We start from the raw sequence: 19,199 nt of genomic DNA, 5'->3' as shown, positions 1-19,199 counted from the left end.
TAAATAAAATGGCGGAATTTATTAATGGAATCCTGCATTTTTTATTGAAAAAAAAAAATCCTTCGAAAAGTTATGTACTCCCCAATTTTTTTTTTTTTTTTTTTTATAAATGAGTATATAAAAATAGTAATAATAGGAAAATGTATAAAAAATTAAAATGGAAAAAAAATACGCTAAAAATATGTTGGAATCCTAAATTTCGGAAAAGTCGTAATTTAAAAAAATAATTGATGAGGTGATTATTAAAAAGAAATGGAATAAAACAGAAAATTAATTTAAAATATTTTTTTTAAACAAAAAAATGTAAAATACATATTTCTATATATTTAATGCAATGTTAAAGTTTAATGTAATCTTAAGTTAAACTCCTTTTATTTTTAAATTTTCAAATTACTTGATTTTTTAAATTATTTTATTATTTTATATATATATATATTGTTATTTTCTTTATTATTTATCTTTTTTTATACTCTTTTTAAATATAGACTTTTAATTTTGAATTTAATCTATATATTATTATTTTTTTTTTTTTTTTAAATTTAATTTTAGGATTGTTAGATTATTATCTGTATTTTTCCTGTAAGCATTTAAAAAAATATATATGAATAATGAAATAATAATAATAAATAAATTCCATAACTATATAAAAGTAATATTAATACTAGTTCGCTGACTGAAATATCCGTCCAAGTCATTCGACCCGGGAAATCTGCCTTTCCTACCAGTTCAAATGAAATGAACGACTATTGCCATCAATGCATTAAAAATAGCTTTGTTGTCGTTTTATTTTCTCAAATTAAAGCTTTACTTATTTCCTGTTTACTCTTCTCAAATCAATATATCAAAATAAAACAAGTCCATAAAACACTCACCAAAAAAAAAAAATGAAAGTAATCCATTTTGGAGCAAGGCTAGTATATAAAAAAAAAACAAAGCAGAAAAGGGGAAGGTGTGCAAAAAAAATGGCAGCCATTGCACTAAACGTACAAGCACACCACCAAAATAAGAGCACAAATTCTAGCTAAGCAGACAATTTCAGCTTGGTTGCTCTTGACCCGTAGCTAATCTTTTATGTATTTGTTTTTTTTTTTCTTGAACGATTTGAGTGTGCCATTCTTTCTCGCCAAATGTTTTGTACCGTTTGACTTTTACACGTCACGCGCCGTCAAATACGATACAGCTTGGAACCGTTTTTAGCGCTGGAAATGGAAACAGGAAGTGGATTTCCAGAGTCATTTCATTGTAAAAATACCACAATAAGATTGATAACGACAAGCAGGAAAGAAGAACTTTGTCAGGGCTTTCAAATTAAAGTATCAGAATTACAATTTCCCTTGACATTGACTACAGAACTTAACTCTTTGGCTGCCAGTGATGATAATGGGTCACTTCCTGTTTATTTCGGAGCTTCTCTTTGTCACTTCCTGTTGATTTCAAGTCATTTCTGGGTTACTTCCTGTTTATTTTGGTTCAACTCAGATCACTTCCTGTTGATGTTGGGCAAATTTAGGTCATTTCCTGTTGATTTTGGACAATTTTGTTCACCTCCTTTGGATTGTGGGCAAATTTGGGTCACTTCCTGTTTATTTTGGGTCATTTCTGGGTTACTTCCTGTTTATTTAGGTTCAACTCGGGTCACTTCCTGTTGATTTTGGATCATTGCTGGGTTTCTTCCTGTTTATCTAGGTTCAAATTAGATCACTTCCTGTTAGTGTTGGGCAAATTACAGTCACTTCCTGTTGGTGTCGGGCAAATTTGGGTCACTTCCTTTTAAATTAGTGTCATTTCTGGTTTACTTCCTGTTTATTTAGGTTCGATTCAGGTCACTTCCTGTCGGTTTAGGGCAAATTTAGGTCACTTCCTGTTGGTGTTGTGCAAATATAGGTCACTTTCTGTTGATTTTGTGTCATTTCTGGGTTACTTCCTGTTTATTTAGGTTCAATTCAGGTCACTTCCTGTTGGTGTCGGGCAAATTTGGGTCACTTCATGTTGATTTACGGCAATTTGGGTCACTTTCTGTTTATTTTGCAGCTTCTCTTTGTCACTTCCTGTGGATGTTGTGCAAATTTGGGTCACTTCCCGTTGATTTGGAGCAAATTTCAGTCACTTCCTGTTCATTTTGAGTCATTTCTGGGTTACTTCCTGTTTATTTAGGTTCAACTCAGGTCATGTCCTGTTGATTTTGGGTCATTGCTGAGTTACTTCCTGTTTATTTAGGTTCAAATTAGATCACTTCCTGTTAGTGTATGGCAAATTCAGGTCACTTCCTCTTGGTGTTGGGCAAATTTGGGTCACTTCCTGTTGATTTAGTGTCATTTCTGGGTTACTTCCTCTTTATTTAGGTACAACTTAGGTCACTTCCTGTCGGTGTCAGGAAAATTTGGGTCACTTCCTGTTGATTTTGGGTCATTTCTGTGTTACTTCCTGTTTATTTTGGTTCAAGTCAGCTCACTTCCTGTCGATGTTGGGCAAGTTTAAGTTACTTCCTGTTGAGGTTGTGCAAATTTGGGTGACTTCCTGGGTTACTTCCTGTTGATTTAGGTTCAGTTCAGCTCACTTCCTGTTGATTTAGGGCAAATTTAGGTCACTTCCTGTTTATTTTGGATCATTTCTGGGTTACTCCCTGTTTATTTAGGTTCAACTCAGATCACTTCCTGTAGATGTTGGTCAAATTTGGGTTCCTTCCTGTTGATTTTGGGCATATTTGGGTCACTTCCTGTTGATTTTGTGAAATTTATGGGTGACTTCCTAGTTATTTAGGTTCAACTCAGGTCACTTCCTGTTGGTATTGAGCAAATTTGGGTTCCATCCTGTTGATTTGGTTCAACTTGGGTCACTTCCTGTGGATTTTGGGCAAATTTGGGTCACTTCCTGTTTATTTTGGGTCATTTCTGTGATATTTCCTATTTGTTTAGGTTCAACTTAGGTCACTTCCTGTTGGTGTTGGGCAAATTTAAGTCACTTTCTGTCGAAGTTCGGCAGATTTGGATCACTTCCTGTTGGTTTTGTGTCATTTCTGGGTTACTTCCTGTTTATTTGGGTTTAACTTGGGTTACTTCCTGTTGATGTTGGGCAAATTTAGGTAACTTCCTGTCGATTTTGGGCCATTTCTAGATTACTTCCTGTTTATTTTTTTTTCAGCTCAGGTCACTTCCTGTTAATTTCGGTTCACCCCAGGTCAATTCCTGTTGATATTGGACAAATTTGGGTAACTTCCTGTTGATTTAAGTTCAATTCAGGTCACTTCCTATTGATTTTGGGTCATTTCTGGAAAATTCCATTGTATTATGGTCACTTCCTATTGACTTTGGGTCATTTTTGGGTCACTTCCTGTTGATTTGGGGCATTTGTTGGTTACTTCTTGTTTTTTTAGGTTCAACTCAGGTTATTTGTTCATTGTTTTTTTCAATTTTGTATTTAATTTCTTTTTTAAATATATATTTGGATTTTATTTATTATATTTTTTAATTTACCGATGTAAAGAGTGACGTCTAACACCCCAATTTTTCTTCCTCTTTCGCTAACTACCACAATTACTTTACAAATACTACACAGCCAACGAGTTAAGTTCTGGTTTTATTTTGCACGAAGAGTGGGTCGCCGTGGCGACGGCGGTAAAGCAATAAGTTGTCTGGATTTTTTCCGTCCGCCATAGAAAAAAACAAAGACAAAAAAAATAAAACAATAAAAGTCCCTTCAAGGCATTTTTTTCTTCTCTGGATTCATTCAGTGTAACAAAAAAAAAAAAAAAACTGCTCACCTTTGTCGACGTGTACCGTGCAGTAGGATGTGTAGTTTTCATTGTAAGCATAGCCAACTGTGTGTGCAACCATAAATATGAAAGTAAAAAGAAGTGTACAACTCTGTATGTCGTCTTTGATTTTGTGTGTTTTCTAAAACAGAATGGAATACAAGTAAATATGTCGATGTTCCGGATCATCCTAGTAAAAAAGACAAGTGGTTTTGTTTGAAAGCCGTGTGCTTCTTTTTCTCAACTCTCATCATCGGGGTTGGCGCGTGTTGCGCAACCTACCCTTTAGAATCACAAAGAATAAAAGTTAGGATGAAAAGCACGTCTTTTGTCGACTCGTCATTGTGCTCTCTGCCAAGTTTTTATTGAAAATATGTCATGAACAAGAAGCTTGAGTTTAGCTTACATTCTGTTGCACTTCTCGGGTTTTAACACTAGAGGAAGGTAGTCACTTCAATAAGGCCTGTCCATTAGTTCAGATGTCAAAACCAGACATAAACTCCAATGTCAAGCTATCTTGGTTGTGATTTTCTTGGGCTCAATTTGGCTTGTTTATAAAATAGTTTTAAAAAACTTAGCCCTCAAAGCCTGTTTATCCTAGCAACATGAAATTTGGTCAACGCATCTAGCATAAGAAAACACAGGAACTCTACCATTTTGATTTGAACCAATCATTCAGGGCTCGTTTTGGCTTGTCAACAAGATTGTTTAAAAATTCAGCCCCCAAAGCCTGTTTAATTTAGCAAGATAAAATTTGGTAGACACATCTATGACAAGGAGACCCACAAAAAAGTCTCAAAACCCCATGCCGGAAAAGACACAGGTAGTCTGATATTTTGGTTTAAACCAGTCATTCAGGGCTCATTTTCATTATCTAGAAGGCTGTTAAAAAATTCAGCCCCCAAAGCCGGTTTAATTTATCAAGATGAAATTTGGTAGACATGTCTATCATGAGAATACCCACAGAAAAGTTTGAAAAACACATGCCGGAAAAGACACGGAAAGTCTGCCATTTTGGTTTAAACCAGTCATTCAGGGCTAATTTTCGCGATCTATAAAACTGTTTAAAAATTCAGCCCCCAAAGCCTGTTTAATTTAGAAAAATAAAATTTGGTAGACACATCTATGACAAGGAGACCCACAAAAAAGTCTCAAAACCCATGCCGTGAAAGACACAGGAAGTCTGCTATTTTGGTTTAAACCAGTCATTCAGGGCTCATTTTCACTATCTAGAAGGCTGTTAAAAAATTCAGCCCCCAAAGCCTGTTTAATTTAGCAACATGAAATTTGGTAGACATGTCTATCATGAGAATACCCACAAAAAAGTCTGTAAAACCCATGCTGGAAAAGACACGGGAAGTCTGCCATTTTGGTTTAAACCAGTCATTCAGGGCTCATTTTCGCGATCTATAAGACTGTTTAAAAATTAAGCCCCCAAAGCCTGTTTAATTTAGCTAGATAAAATTTGGTAGACACATCTATGACAAGGAGACCCATAAAAAAGTCTCAAAAACCCATGCCGTAAAAGACACAGGTAGTCTGCTATTTTGGTTTAAACCAGTCATTCAGGACTCATTTTCACTATCTAGAAGGCTGTTAAAAAATTTTGCCCCCAAAGCCTGTTTAATTTAGCAGGATGAAATTTGGTGGACATATCTATCATGAGAATACCCACAAAAAAGTCTCAAGAACTCATGCTGGAAAAGACCCAGCAAGTCTGCCATTTTGGTTTAAACGAGTCATTCAGAGCTCATTTTCGCTATCATTAAGACTGTTTAAAAATTCAGCCCCCAAAGCCTGCTTAATTTAGCATGATAAAATTTGGTAGACATGTCTGTAATGAGAATACCCACAAAAAAGCCTCAAAACCCATGCCGGAAAAGATATGCAAAGCCGGCCAATTTGATTTGAACCAACAATTCAGGGTCATGTTGGCTCGTCACCAAGATTGTTTCAAAATTCAGCCCCCAAAGCTTACTTAATTTAGCAAGATGAAATTTGGTAGACACTTTTGTTACAAGAAGATTGACACAAAAAGTCTCAAAAACCCATGCCGGAAAAGACAAAGGAAGTCTGCCATTTTGGCTTAAGCCAGTCATTTAGGCTCATTTTTGCTATCTTTAAGACTTTAAAAATTCAGCCCCCAAAGCCTGTTTAATTTAGCGAGATGTAATTTGGTAGATATGTCTATCATAAGAATACGCACAAAAAAGTCTCAAAACCTATGCTGGAAAAGACACAGGAAGTCTGTTATTTTGGTTTAAACCAGTCATTCATGGCTCATTTTCACTATCTAAAATGTCGTTTAAAAACTCAGCCCCCAAAGCCTGTTTAATTTAGAAAAATGATATTTGGTAGACATATCTATCGTAAGAATACCCACAAAAAATGTCTCAATAACCCATGCCGAAAAAGACACAGGAAGTCTGCCATTTTGATTTAAACCAGTCATTCAGGGCTCATTTTCGGTATCTTAAAAACTGTTTAAAAATTCAACCCCCAATGCATGTTTTATTTGGCATGATGAAATTTGGTAGACATGTCTTACATAAGAATACCCACAAAACAGTCTCAAAAACCCATCAAGAAAAGACACAGGAAGTCTGCCATTTTGGTTTAAACCAGTCAATAAGGTCTCGTTTTCATCATCTTTAAGACTTTAAAAATTCAGCCCCCAAAACTTGTTTAATTTAGCAAGATGAAATTTGGTAGACATGTCTATCATGAGAATACCCACAAAAAAGTCTCTGAAACCATGCTGGAAAAGACACAGGAAGTCTGCCATTTTAGTTTAAACGAGTCAGTCGGGGCTCATTTTCGCTATTTTTGAGCTTGTTTAAAAATTCAGCCCCCAAAGCCAGTTTAACTCAGCAAAATGAAATTTGGTTCATAGATCTATACTGAGAAGACCAACAAAAAAGTCTCAAGAACGCATGTAAAAAATGACACACGAAAATTTCCACCTTTTAAATGGCCATTTTCTTTGTATATTTGGCCATTTTAAGTGCTAATTTAAGGGCCAATTGAAAAGATGAGGTCGTCCTAGACATTTTGTCTGCATGCTACTAAAATTGAAGACTTGACATTTTCCCAGAAAACTTAAAAAGAGTTAAGAAGGCGGCCTCTTGAGCATTGCTTACAGCAGCTGGATTTTTTGCTCTTGGCTCCGAGCTGTTGGCTCTGCTATAATCACTGTGTTTATTAATTTCTTTCTAACAATTAAATGATTGATTGAGTCAATGTCCTTTCGAGGTGGTCTCTGCATGCCTGAAAATGTTTTTTCTTTTCTTTTTTTTTAATAATGTTTGCAAGCATGTTTCCTGTTGAAGATGTACAGTAAGTGTTTTGGTGGCTCCAATTTTGCATTCAGTAGAAACACCGTCACATAAAAAAAATAATAAAATAAATAAATAAATAATAATTGGTCCCGGTCATTAGTTTCATCCAGCAGTCTGAAATTCGGTGTGCACGTCTACCAAAACAAATGGACAAAAAATTGTCATGACCTTTACCTGAAAATCAACAGAAAGTCTGCCATTTTTGGTTGAAACAGACAGTTTGCTTTCAGTTGCAACCATGCTGTAAAGATTTTTTTTCCCAAAAAGTCGGCCCCGATTATCAGTTCCATTTAGCAACCTGAAATTTTGTGGGCATATCTAACATAAGAGACCCGACAAAAAAGTCTAAGGACCATTACCTGAAAACCAACAGAAAACCCGCCATTTTAGTTTGAAACATCCAGTTTGCATTCAGTCGCAACGCTCTGTATTTTAAAATATCTGCCTCGATTATCAGTTCCATCTACCAACCTAAAATTTGGTGGGCACATCTATCATAACACCCTACAAAAAAAGGCTCGGGACCCTTACCTGAAAACCAACAGAAAACCCGCCATTTTGGTTCTAACATCCAGTTTGCATCCAGTTGCAAGGGTCTGTAAAGTAATTAAAAAATCAGCCCCGATTATCAGTTCCATTTATGTACCAACCAAACATTTGGTGGGCACAGCTACCATCACAGGCCCTACATAAAAGTCTCCAGGAACCTTACCTGAAAACCAACTGAAAATCCACAATTTGGTTTGAAACATCCAGTTTGCATTCAGTTGCAACGAGGCTGTAAAGTTTTAAAAAATCAGCCCCGATTATCAGTTCATTCAACCAACCTGAAATTTGGTAAGCACAGCTATAATAACAGGCCCGACAAAAAAGTCTGAAGAACCCTTACCTGAAAATCAACAGGAAGCCCGCCATTTTAGTTTGAAACATCCAGTTTGCATTCAGTTGCAACGAGGCTGTAAAGTTTTAAAAAATCAGCCCCGATTATCAGTTCACTCAACCAACCTGAAATTTGGTAAGCACAGCTATAATAACAGGCCCGACAAAAAAGTCTGAAGAACCCTTACCTGAAAATCAACAGGAAGCCCGCCATTTTAGTTTGAAACATCCAGTTTGCATCTAGTTGCAACGCTATGTAAAGTTTTAAAAAATCAGCCCCGATTATCAGTTCCATCTCCAACCATAAATTTGGTGGGTGTATCTATCATAGCTGGCGCTACAAAAAAGTCTCAAGGATCCTTAGCTGAAAATCAACAAAAAGCCCGCCATTTTGTTTTGAAACATCCAGTTTGTATTCAGTTGCAAAGTGCTGTAAGGTTTTAAAAAATCGGCCCCGATTATCACTTCAATCTTCCAACCTGAAATTTAGTAAACATACCTAACAAAACGAGCCCAACAAAAAAGTCTCAAGGACACTTACCTGAAAATCAACAGAAAGCCCGCCATTTTGGTTTGAATCATCCAGTTTGCATTCAGTTGCAACGCTTTGTAAAGCATTAAAAAAATCAGCCCCGAATATAAGTTCCATCTACCAAACTAAAATTTGGTGGGCACGTCTATCATAACAGGCCCTACAAAAAAGTCAAGGACCCTTACCTGAAAACCAACAGAAAACCCTCCATTTTGGTTTGAAACATCCAGTTTGCATACAGTTGCAACGCTCTCTAAAGTAATTTAAAAAATCAGCCCCGATTATCAGTTCCATCTACCAACCTAAAATTTGGTGGGCACATCCATAATAAGAGGCCCTACAAAAAAGTCTCAAGGACCTTTACCAGAAAATCAACACAAAGCCCACCATTTTGGTTTGAAACATCCAGTTTGCATTCAGTTGCAAAGCACTGCAAAGTATTAGAAAAATCAGCCCCGATTATCAGTTCCATCTACCAATCTGAAATTTATTGGGCACATCCATCATAGCGAGCCCTACAAAAAAAGTCTCAAAAACCTTTCCCAGAAAACCAACAAAAAGCCCTCCATTTTGGTTTGAAACATCCAGTTTGCATTCAGTTGCAACGGTCTGTAAAGTATAAAAAAAAAAATCTGCCCCGATTATGAGTTCCATCTACCTACCTAAAATTTGGTGGGCACGTCTATCATAACAGGCCTTACAAAAAAAGTCTCAAGGACCCTTGCCTGAAAATCAACAGAAAGCCCGCCATTTTGGTTTGAAACATCCAGTTTGCATTCAGTTGCAACACTCTAATGTATAAAAAAAATCCGACCTGATTATCAGTTCTATCTACCAACCTGAAACTTGGTGGGCCCATCCATCATAACAGGCCCTACAAAAAAGTCTCAAGGACCTTTACCTGAAAATCAAGACAAAGCCCGCCATTTTGGTCTGAAACATCCAGTCTGCAATCAGTTGCAACGGTCTCTAAAGTATAAAAAAAAATCAGCCCCGATTATGAGTTCCATCTACCAACCTAAAATTTGGTGGGTACATCTATCATAACAGGCCCTACAAAAAAGTCTCAAGGACCTTTACCTGAAAATCAAGAGAAAGCCCGCCATTTTGGTTTGAAACATCCAGTTTGCATTGAGTTGCAACGCGCTGTAAAGTATTTTAAAAATCAGCCCCGATGATCAGTTTCACGTAACAACCTAAAATTTGGCGTACACATCTATCATAACAAGCCCCACAAAAAAGTCTCAAGAACCCATACTCAAAATTAAACAAAAAGTACCCAAATTTAGTCTAAAGCGTCCATTTTGGGGCAATTTGACGAACAATTGACGTCATTGTAATGACCAATTGGAAACAGGTATCCAAAACAGATGCCATTTCTTTATTATTTATGCTAGCTCAATTTTATTTCCGATTCTTCATTAAAATGTGTGCTTATGAAACACTTCTCTTCTTCACCTCTTACTAGTTAACGCATGTTTAAACACTCTAGTGTGTGTGTGTGAGGGGGTGGTAATGGGGGGCGTGTCCAACAGGACCCATGCCGCACCACCCTATAAGGCCGCGCTAACAAAGCTTTTGGCGTGCAGTGGACGTCCCGGCTGCGACTTGTAAGTATCGTCTTTTTTTCTATGCATGTGACATGACGTTAACTCATTGGCTGCCATTGACGGCGATAGACGTCCAATCCGTTTTGACTGGAAGAGGGCCGTCAGTGGCAGCCAATGTGTGTCAATGATGGTAATACTTCAATTGAAAAGGTGTTTTTTCTCTTAACTGGAGTTGTTTCATCCATATGGGCGCAAGTGATGATGGATGGAATGTTTGTTGAGAAATGCGAGCCGGAACATTCTTTCATCGGCGCTCGTGTGTTTTTGAGTCAAAATGAAAATTTCTTTTTGATGGTTAAAGCAGATTAAGTGAAAGCAGAGCCAGAACTTGTGGAGGGGTTTGGCACGGCAACAGTTTCAAGACCCCCGCATGTCTGTTGGCCAGTTGAGGTTTTTTTTTTTGTTACCCAGTTTTTCATTTGCTGCATCATATGTCATTTTTTAATAGAGGCTAACTTTTGTATTCACTTTTAATTGCATTTTTTAAATTGTAAGGTCAGAATTGAACAAAAGTTTGAATGAACACTTTATAGGGCAAGTGACTATTTTTGGTGATTTAAAAAATATCTTTAAAATTATTGCATTTTTATTAATTAGTGTATATTTACATGTTCTTTTGCATTAATCAGTAAATTTATGAATCACCGTATTTCCACACTATAAGGCGCATCTTCAATGAATGGCTTTTTTAAAAATTATTTTCATATAAAGGGTGGACAGTATTATTAAGGGGCAGTAGTAGTAGTGGTTGGGGTTGCGCAAAGCATCCACTAGATGGAGCTGTGCTAAAGGGGATGTCACGCCGTGATGAGCTAATTTTGACAATATGGTAACTAGAAAATGCAATTTCCTGAGAAATTTTGATAGTAGATTGGCTGTGATGGCGTATCGGGTCACTTCCTGTTGGTTTGGGGGCATTTCGGGGTCCCTTCCCGTGGATCGCGGTTCACGTCTTTTCGTTTTTGAGGCAAATCGGGCACACTTCTTGTTGATTTTGGCTGTTTCAGGGTCACTTCCTGTTGATTTGGCCATTTTGGGGTCACTTCCTGTTGGTTAAGGGTCATTCGGGGCCACTCCCTGTTGAGTTTAGGGCATTTCATGTTAATTTTAGGGCATTTCGGGGTCATTTGTTGATTATGGGACATTTCGGAGTCTCTTTCTGTTGATAACGGGTCACTTCCTGTTGAGTTTGGGGCATTTCGGGGTAACTTCCTGATGATATCAGGTCACTTCCTGTCAATAGCGGGTCACTTCCTGTTGATTTTGGGGCATTTGGGGTCACTCCCTATTGAGTTTAGGGCATTTACTGTTGATTTGGGGGCATTTTGGGGTCACTTGTCGATTATGGGCCAATCGGGGTCACTTTTTGTTGATTTTGGGGCATTTGGGGTCACTCCCTGTTGAGTTTAGGGCATTTCATGTTGATTTGGGGGCATTTCGGGGTCATTTGTTGAGTATGGGCTATTTCGGGGTCTCTTCCTGTAGATCGTGGGTCACTTCCTCTTGAGTTTGAGGCAATTCAGGGCCATTTTTTTGTTTATTTTAGCCATCTGCGGGTCACTTACTGTCAATAGCAAGTCATATCCTATTGGTTTGGGGGCATTTCGGGGTCTCTTCCCGTGGATCGCGGTTCACGTCTTGTTCATTTTGAGGCAATTCGGGGCCACTCCTTGTTGATTTTGGGGGAATCGGGGTCACTTTTTGTTGATTTTGGGGCATTTGGGGTCACTCCCTGTCGAGTTTAGGGCATTTCATGTTGATTTGGGGGCATTTCGGGGTCACTTGTTGAGTATGGGCCATTTCGGGGTCTCTTCCCGTGGATGGCGGTTCCTGTCTTGTTGATTTTCGAGCATTCGGAATCACTCCCCGTTGAGTTTAGGGCATTTACTGTTGATTTGGGGGCATTTCGGGGTCACTTGTTGATTATGGGCCATTTCGGGGTCTCTTTCTGTTGATAGTGGGTCACTTCCTGTTGAGTTTGGAGGCAATTCCTGGCCATTTTTTGTTTATTTTAGCCATCCGGGGGTCACTTACTGTCAATAGCAAGTCATTTCCTGTTGGTTTGGGGGCATTTCGGGGTCATTTGTTGATTATGGGCTATTTCAGGGTCTCTTCCCGTGGATCGTGGTTCACGTCTTGTTGATTTTGAGGCAATTCGGGCCCACGTCTTGTTGATTTTGGCTATTTCAGGGCCTCGTCCTGTTGATTATGGGTCATTCGGGACCACTCCCTGTTGAGTTTAGGGCATTTCATGTTGATTTGGGGGCATTTCGGGGTCATTTGTTGATTATGGGCTATTTCGGGGGTCTCTTTCTGTTGATAGCGGGTCACTTCCTGTTGAGTTTGGAGGCAATTCGTGGCCATTTTTTGTTTATTTTAGTCATCTGGGGGTCACTTACTGTCAATAGCAAGTAGTTTCCTGTTGGTTTGGGGGCATTTCAGGGTCACTTGTTGAGTATGGGCTATCTCAGGGTCTCCTCCCGTGGATCGCGGTTCACGTCTTGTTGATTTTGAGGCAATTCAGGGCCACTCCTTGTTGATTTTGGCCATTTCGGGGTCACTACTTGTTGATTTTGGGGCAATCGGGGTCACTTTTTGTTGATTTTGGGGCATTTGGGGTCACTCCCTGTTGAGTTTAGGGCATTTACTGTTGATTTGGGGGCATTTCGGGGTCACTTGTTGATTATGGGCCAATCGGGGTCATTTTTTGTTGATTTTGGGGCATTTGGGGTCACTCCCTGTTGAGTTTAGGCCATTTCATGTTGATTAGGGGGCATTTCGGGGTTATTTGTTGATTATGGGCCATTTCAGGGTCTCTTTTTGTTGATAGCTCACTTCCTGTTGAGTTTGGGGCATTTCGGGGTAACTTCCTGATGATATCAGGTCACTTCCTGTCAATAGCGGGTCACTTCCTGTTGATTTTGGAGCATTCGGGGTCACTCCCTGTTGAGTTTAGGGCATTTACTGTTGATTTGTGGGAATTTCGGGGTCACTTGTTGATGATGGGCCATTTCGGGGTCCCTTTCTGTTGATAGTGGGTCACTTCCTGTTGAGTTGAGGCAATTCGTGGCCATTTTTTGTTTATTTTAGCCATCTGGGGGTCACTTACTGTTAATAGCAAGTCATTTTCTGTTGGTTTGGGGGAATTTCAGGTCACTTGTTGAGTATGTGCTATTTCGGGGTCTCTTCCCGTGGATTGCGGTTCACCTCTTGTTGATAATGAGGCAATTCGGGGCCACTCCTTGTTGATTTTGGCCATTTCGGGGTCACTTCTTGTTGATTTTGGGGCAATCGGGGTCACCTTTTGTTGATTTTGGGGTAATCGGGGTCACTCTATGTTGATTTTGGGGCATTTGGGGTTACTCCCTGTTGAGTTTAGGGCATTTCATGTTGATTTGGGGGCATTTTGGGGTCACTTGTTGAGTATGGGCTATTTCAGGGTCTCTTCTTTTAGATAGTGGGTCACTTCCTGTTGAGTTTGGGGCATTTCGGGGTAACTTCCTAATGATATCAGGTCACTTCCTGTCAATAGCGGGTCACTTCCTGTTGATTTTGGAGCATTCGGGGTCACTCCCTGTTGAGTTTAGGGCATTTACTGTTGACTTGTGGGCATTTCGGGGTCACTTGTTGATTATGGGCCATTTCGGGGTCTCTTTCTGTTGATAGTGGGTCACTTCCTGTTGCGTTTGGAGGCAATTCGTGGCCATTTTTTGTTTATTTTAGCCATCTGGGGGTCACTTACTGTCAATTGCAAGTCATTTCCTGTTGGTTTGGGGGCATTTCGGGGTCACTTGTTGAGTATGGGCTATTTCGCGGTCTCTTCCCGTGGATCACGGTACACGTCTTGTTGATTTTGAGGCAATTCGGGGCCACTCCTTGTTGATTTTGGCCATTTCGGGGTCACTCCTTGTTGATTTTGGTCATTTCGGGGTCACTTTTTGTTGATTTTGGGGCAATCGGGGTCACTTTTTGTTGATTTTGGGGCATTTGCGGTCACTCCCAGTTGAGTTTAGGCCATTTCATGTTGATTTTGGGGCATTTCGGGGTCACTTGTTGAGTATGGGCTATTTCGGGGTCTATTCCTGTGGATCGTGGGTCACTTCCTCTTGAGTTTGAGGCAGTTCGGGGCCACTCCTTGTTGATTTTAGCCATTTCGAGGTCACTTCCTGTCGATAGTGGGTCACCTCCTTTTGATTTTGGGGCATTCGAGTTCACACCCTGTTGAAGTTTAGGGCAGTTCAGGGTAACTTTTCCAAGATATCAGGTCACTTCCTATTGATTTGGAGGCATTTCAGGGTAACTTCTTGTTGATTTTAGCAATTTTGGGGTCACTTCCTGTAGATAGCGGGTTACTTCCTGTTGATTTTGGGGCATTCAGGGTCACTCCCTTTTGGGTTTAGTGCATTTCAGGGTAACTTTTAGATGATATTAGGACACTTCCAGTTGATTTGGGAGCATTTGAGGGCCACTTCTTGATTATTTTAGCCATTTCGGGGTCACTTCCTATTGATTTCGGGCATTCGGGGTGACTCCCTGTTGAGCTTAGGGCATTTCAGGGTAACTTCTTGATGATATCAGGTCACTTTCTAGGGATTTTGGGGCATTTCAGGGCCACTTCTTGTTGATTTTAGCCATTTCGGGGCTATTTCCTGTCGATAGTGGGTCACTTCCTGTTAATTTTGGGGCATTCGGGGGACCCGGTTGGTTACAGGTCATTTCCTGTTGATTAGGGGGCATTTGGGGGTCACTTGTTGATAATGGGCCATTTCGGGGTCACTTTCTGTTGACTATGGGGCATTTCGGGGAAACTTCTTGGTGATATCAGGTCACTCCTTGTTGATTTGGAGGCAATTCGAGGCCACTTCTTGTTGATTTTAGCAATCTCGGGGTTGATTTCGGGGCATTCGGGGGACACTTGTTGATTACAGGTCGCTTCCTGTTGATTTGGAGGCATTTCAGGGTCACTTGTTTTAGGTTTCTTCCTGTACATTTTGGGTTACATCATTTTTAGGTCTCTTGATTATTAACTCATTATCTACGTTCATTCACCCCTTCCAGTCAAAATGACTTGGACGTCTAGCGCTGTCAATAATACTGAGAGATGATCATTCACAGCCAGTCCTCCCAGTTTTATCGAATTGAACGTCTACCCTTATCAATGGCAGTGAATGTGTTACATGAGTGCCCTGTGAAGGGAGTATAGGTGTGAGGCAGATTCTAGTAAATTCCTGTTAGTGCAGCTCATATGTTTTCACTTGAAGCTTTATGTACGCGGCACGCACATGTTTCACTTTTACATACATGACGTCAGCGTGTCAGTCGGGTCAATTATTTATATCACAGGTGACAGCGTCAAGGTCACGTAATTTTGAGTGGTCCGCCGAATTTCATCGACTTCATGGTTTTTGCTAACATAAAATTTGAATTAAAAAACAATAGTTTTAGTAACCAGAGAATACTGCAGGTTTTTTTTTTTTTAACTTTTAAATTCTTAAAAAAAAAAATACACTTGTTGAATGTTTTTATTAGAACTGTCAGGCCCAGATGATGAGGTGGATATGAACTGTTTTCATGATTATTTATTTTAAAAATAATTTTAAAAAATTCAATTCCACTCAATTTTAATTGGATTTTTTTTTTACGTAAAAATATAAAGACAGTATTTGGTGTTATTATTATATTTTTTATGAGAAAAATTTAAATATGAACTGTTTTCACGATTGGCTATTTTCAAAATAATTTTAAAAATTCAATTCCACTCATTTTTTAAAAAAAATTAATGTAAAAATATAAATACATTATATAGTGTATTTTTTCTTAATGAGAAAAATCTCAATATGAACTATTTTTACGATTATTTCAAAATAAATTCTATAATTTTCAATTCCTTAAATATTCAATTTGGGGAAAAAAATGCAAATTAACAATGTAAAATAAATACAATTACATTTAGTATATTTTTCTTCGTTAAAAATATGTTCTAATTTTCTGTATTCTCTGTGTATGAGCAGCTGAACAGGACTTTTTTTTGTGATGGGGGCGCTACTTCGTGGTTTTTAACTTTTGGCGGGGTGTTCTGTTCTTAGCCGCGAAAAACGAGGGATCACTGTACATCATTAAAAAAAAAAATCGAATACATTATCAAATTATAATGAACAATAAAATTAAAGAAACAATCATTAAAAAAAATAATGCAGAGTACTGTTTTTTTTTTTATTAAAAAAGAAAGGTAAAAAATGTATTTAAGAAAATTCAGTTTCTTCAAAATCTGCTTTGAAGTTATGTTTTTTGCTAAAATAAAAAATTAAATTACATTTTCAAAATTTCAGATATTACTTTTATTTATTGATTGATTGATTAGTTGATCGAAATTGCCTTGAAAAAAAAAAAAAGAATATGTACAGTTTTCATGAAAAAAAATGTAAATATATAAACAAAATTAAACAAAAAATACAATTTAAAGAAATAATAAAATATTCGGGGTTTTTATATTAAAAACAAATACAATTTTTAATAATTTCAGAGCATATTAATTTTTAAAATATGTATTTCATTTATATTATAAACTAAAAAAAAAAAAGTAAAGGTGTAATACATGAAATAGCATGCAAAAACGATGCCCCCCCTCCCAAAAAAAAAAAAAAAAAAAAATGGCTCACTTCCTGTATATTTTGAGTCAATTACAATTACAGCTCATATCCAGTTGTTGTTGTTTTTTTTTTTGTCACTTCCATTTGATGCATTTGGTCAAAAAAAAAAAAAAAAAAAAGGTTTTTTTTTTGGTCACTTCCATTTGATGCATTTGGTTAAAAAAAAACAAAAAAAAACACCAATATAGGTGTTTTGGGGACATTCTGGAGGTGTAAATCAGTCAAGGCATGTGGTTCTCCCCCCAAAAATAGGCGGAGTTTCGTATCGTCATTTTAAATAAGCATCCCCGCAATGAGGAAGTTGATTGAGTTTAGTTCGTTTGACACACCTGTCTCCAAATCCACCGCACTGTGTCACTTCACGAGTGAATAATGTTTAAGTGTGAGCTCATCCCAAAATAATGACATGTTTTTCTGCTGGCACTTCTCATGGTGGTTATGATGCCTAATGAGGAATCATTCAGCTCTGCAGAAACACAACGCAGTTTACAATTTGGGAAAATAAACGTTGACTAAACCCATAATTAACCCAGGAGGTTTATGCTTATTAAACATGAGAAATGTATAAGCGGTGTGTTGATGAGGGCGCGTCCTTCCGATGCTAAGCGACACGTTGAAAAACTGAGAGTGAAGTTTTCATCCATGTCAAAAAAAACACTTGGTTTAACACAAACTGCGTTATTCCCAATAGTAATGGTACCGTATGGTGCTAAGGAATTAATAATCATTTTTAAAAAGTAGAATTATTTTGTGGACATCATGTTTTGGGTCATGAAATTTAATAGAATTTAATTAACCATGTTAACTCAGAGTTTATTCTGAGTTAAGTTGCATAGCCTTGGGATTTATTCCTAAGCAATCAATAGTAACTTAAGAAAAAATTCTAATTATAATGTGGACAACACATTTTGGGTCATTAAATTTCATAGAATTCAATTACACATGTTAACTCAGAGTTAATTCAGAGTTAAACTGTCCAACCTTAGCATTTATTCCGAAGCAATTAATAATAATTTTTAAAACGTAGAATTATAATGTGGACAATACGTTTTGGGTTGTAAATTATCATAGAGATTAATTAGCCATGTTAACTCAGAGTTAACGCAGAGTTAAGCTGTCCAGCCTTAGTATTTACTCCTAAGTAATTAATAATAATAAAAATAAAAATAAAAAATAATTATAATTATAATTTTGATGTGGATAACCCATTTTGGGTCATTAAATTTCATACAATTTAATTAACCATGCTAACTCAGAGTTACTGTAACTCATAGTTAACCTGCTCAGCCTTAGAATTTATTCCTAGGTAATTCATAATGATAATTTAAAAAAAACAACTATAATTATAATGTGGACAACACATTTTGGATCACTAAATTTAAGAGTTTAATTCGCTATGATAACTCAAGAGTTAACTCAGAGTTAAGCTACCAGCCTTAGTATTTATTCCTAAATAATTAATAATAATAATAACAACAACAAAGTATAATTTTCATGTAGACAACACATTTTGGGTCATTAAATTTCATAGAATATACAGTGCTGGCCAAAAGTATTGGCACCCCTGCAATTCTGTCAGATAATACTCAATTTCTCCCAGAAAAAAAATTTGCAATCACAAATGCTTTGGGAGTAATATCTTCATTTATTTTGCTTGCAATGAAAAAACACAAAACAGAATGGAAAAAAAAAACAAAAACATTTTTTACACAAAACTCCAAAAAGGGGCCGACAAAAGTATTGGCACCATTTAAAAAATCATGTGATGCTTCTCTAATTTGTGTAATTAACAGCATCTGTTACTTACCTGTAGCAATAACAGGTGGTGGCAATAACCAAATCACACGTGCAGCCGGTTAAAATGGATTAAAGTTCACTCAACCTCTGTCCTGTGTCCTTGTGTGTGCCACATTGAGCATGGAAAAAATAAAGTTGACCAAAGAACTGTCTGAGGACTTGAGAAGCAAAATTGTGAGGGCAATCTCAAGGCTACAAGTCCATCTCCAAAGACGTGAATGTTCCTGTATCTACCGTGCGCAGTGTCATAAATAAGTGTGAAGCCCACAGCACTGTGGCTAACCTCCCTAGATGTGGACGGAAAAGAAAAATTGACAAGAGAAACATTCAACAAAACATTGTGCGGCTGGTGGATAAAGAACCTCGACTAACATCCAAACGAGTTCGAGCTGTCCCGCAGTCCGAGGGTAGAACAGTGTCAACCTGTACTATCCGTCGGCGTCTGAATGAAAAGGGACTCTATGGTAGGATACCCAGGAAAACCCCACTTCTGACCCAGAGACATAAAAAAAAAAGCCAGGCTGGAGTTTGCCAAAACTTACTTTGGAAAGCCAAAAATGTTTTAGAGGAATGTTCTCTGATCAGATGAGACAAAAGTAGAGCTTTTTGGGCATCAACATAGAGTTTACGGGGGGGGAAAGC

At 37.7% G+C, this 19,199-nt stretch overlaps 1 protein-coding gene across 2 annotated transcripts in view; it reads left to right on the top strand.

The window, feature by feature from the left end:
* The first annotated feature begins 10,097 nt into the window (after window positions 1-10,097).
* col6a4a (collagen, type VI, alpha 4a) overlaps window positions 10,098-19,199 on the top strand; it is a 151,080-nt gene continuing 141,978 nt past the window's right edge. The window contains exon 1 of one of the 2 annotated variants that reach the window (XM_057833820.1): window positions 10,098-10,110. The gene's annotated coding sequence lies outside the window, so the exon portion shown is untranslated. The remainder of the gene's footprint in view (window positions 10,111-19,199) is intronic. The other variant, XM_057833817.1, reaches the window with a different exon arrangement.

Source organism: Corythoichthys intestinalis, chromosome 4 (assembly GCF_030265065.1).
Source record: "Corythoichthys intestinalis isolate RoL2023-P3 chromosome 4, ASM3026506v1, whole genome shotgun sequence".
Classification (NCBI taxonomy): Eukaryota; Metazoa; Chordata; class Actinopteri; order Syngnathiformes; family Syngnathidae; genus Corythoichthys; species Corythoichthys intestinalis.
Note: the sequence above shows the minus strand (reverse complement) of the source record. Positions and strands in the feature narration are given on the sequence as shown.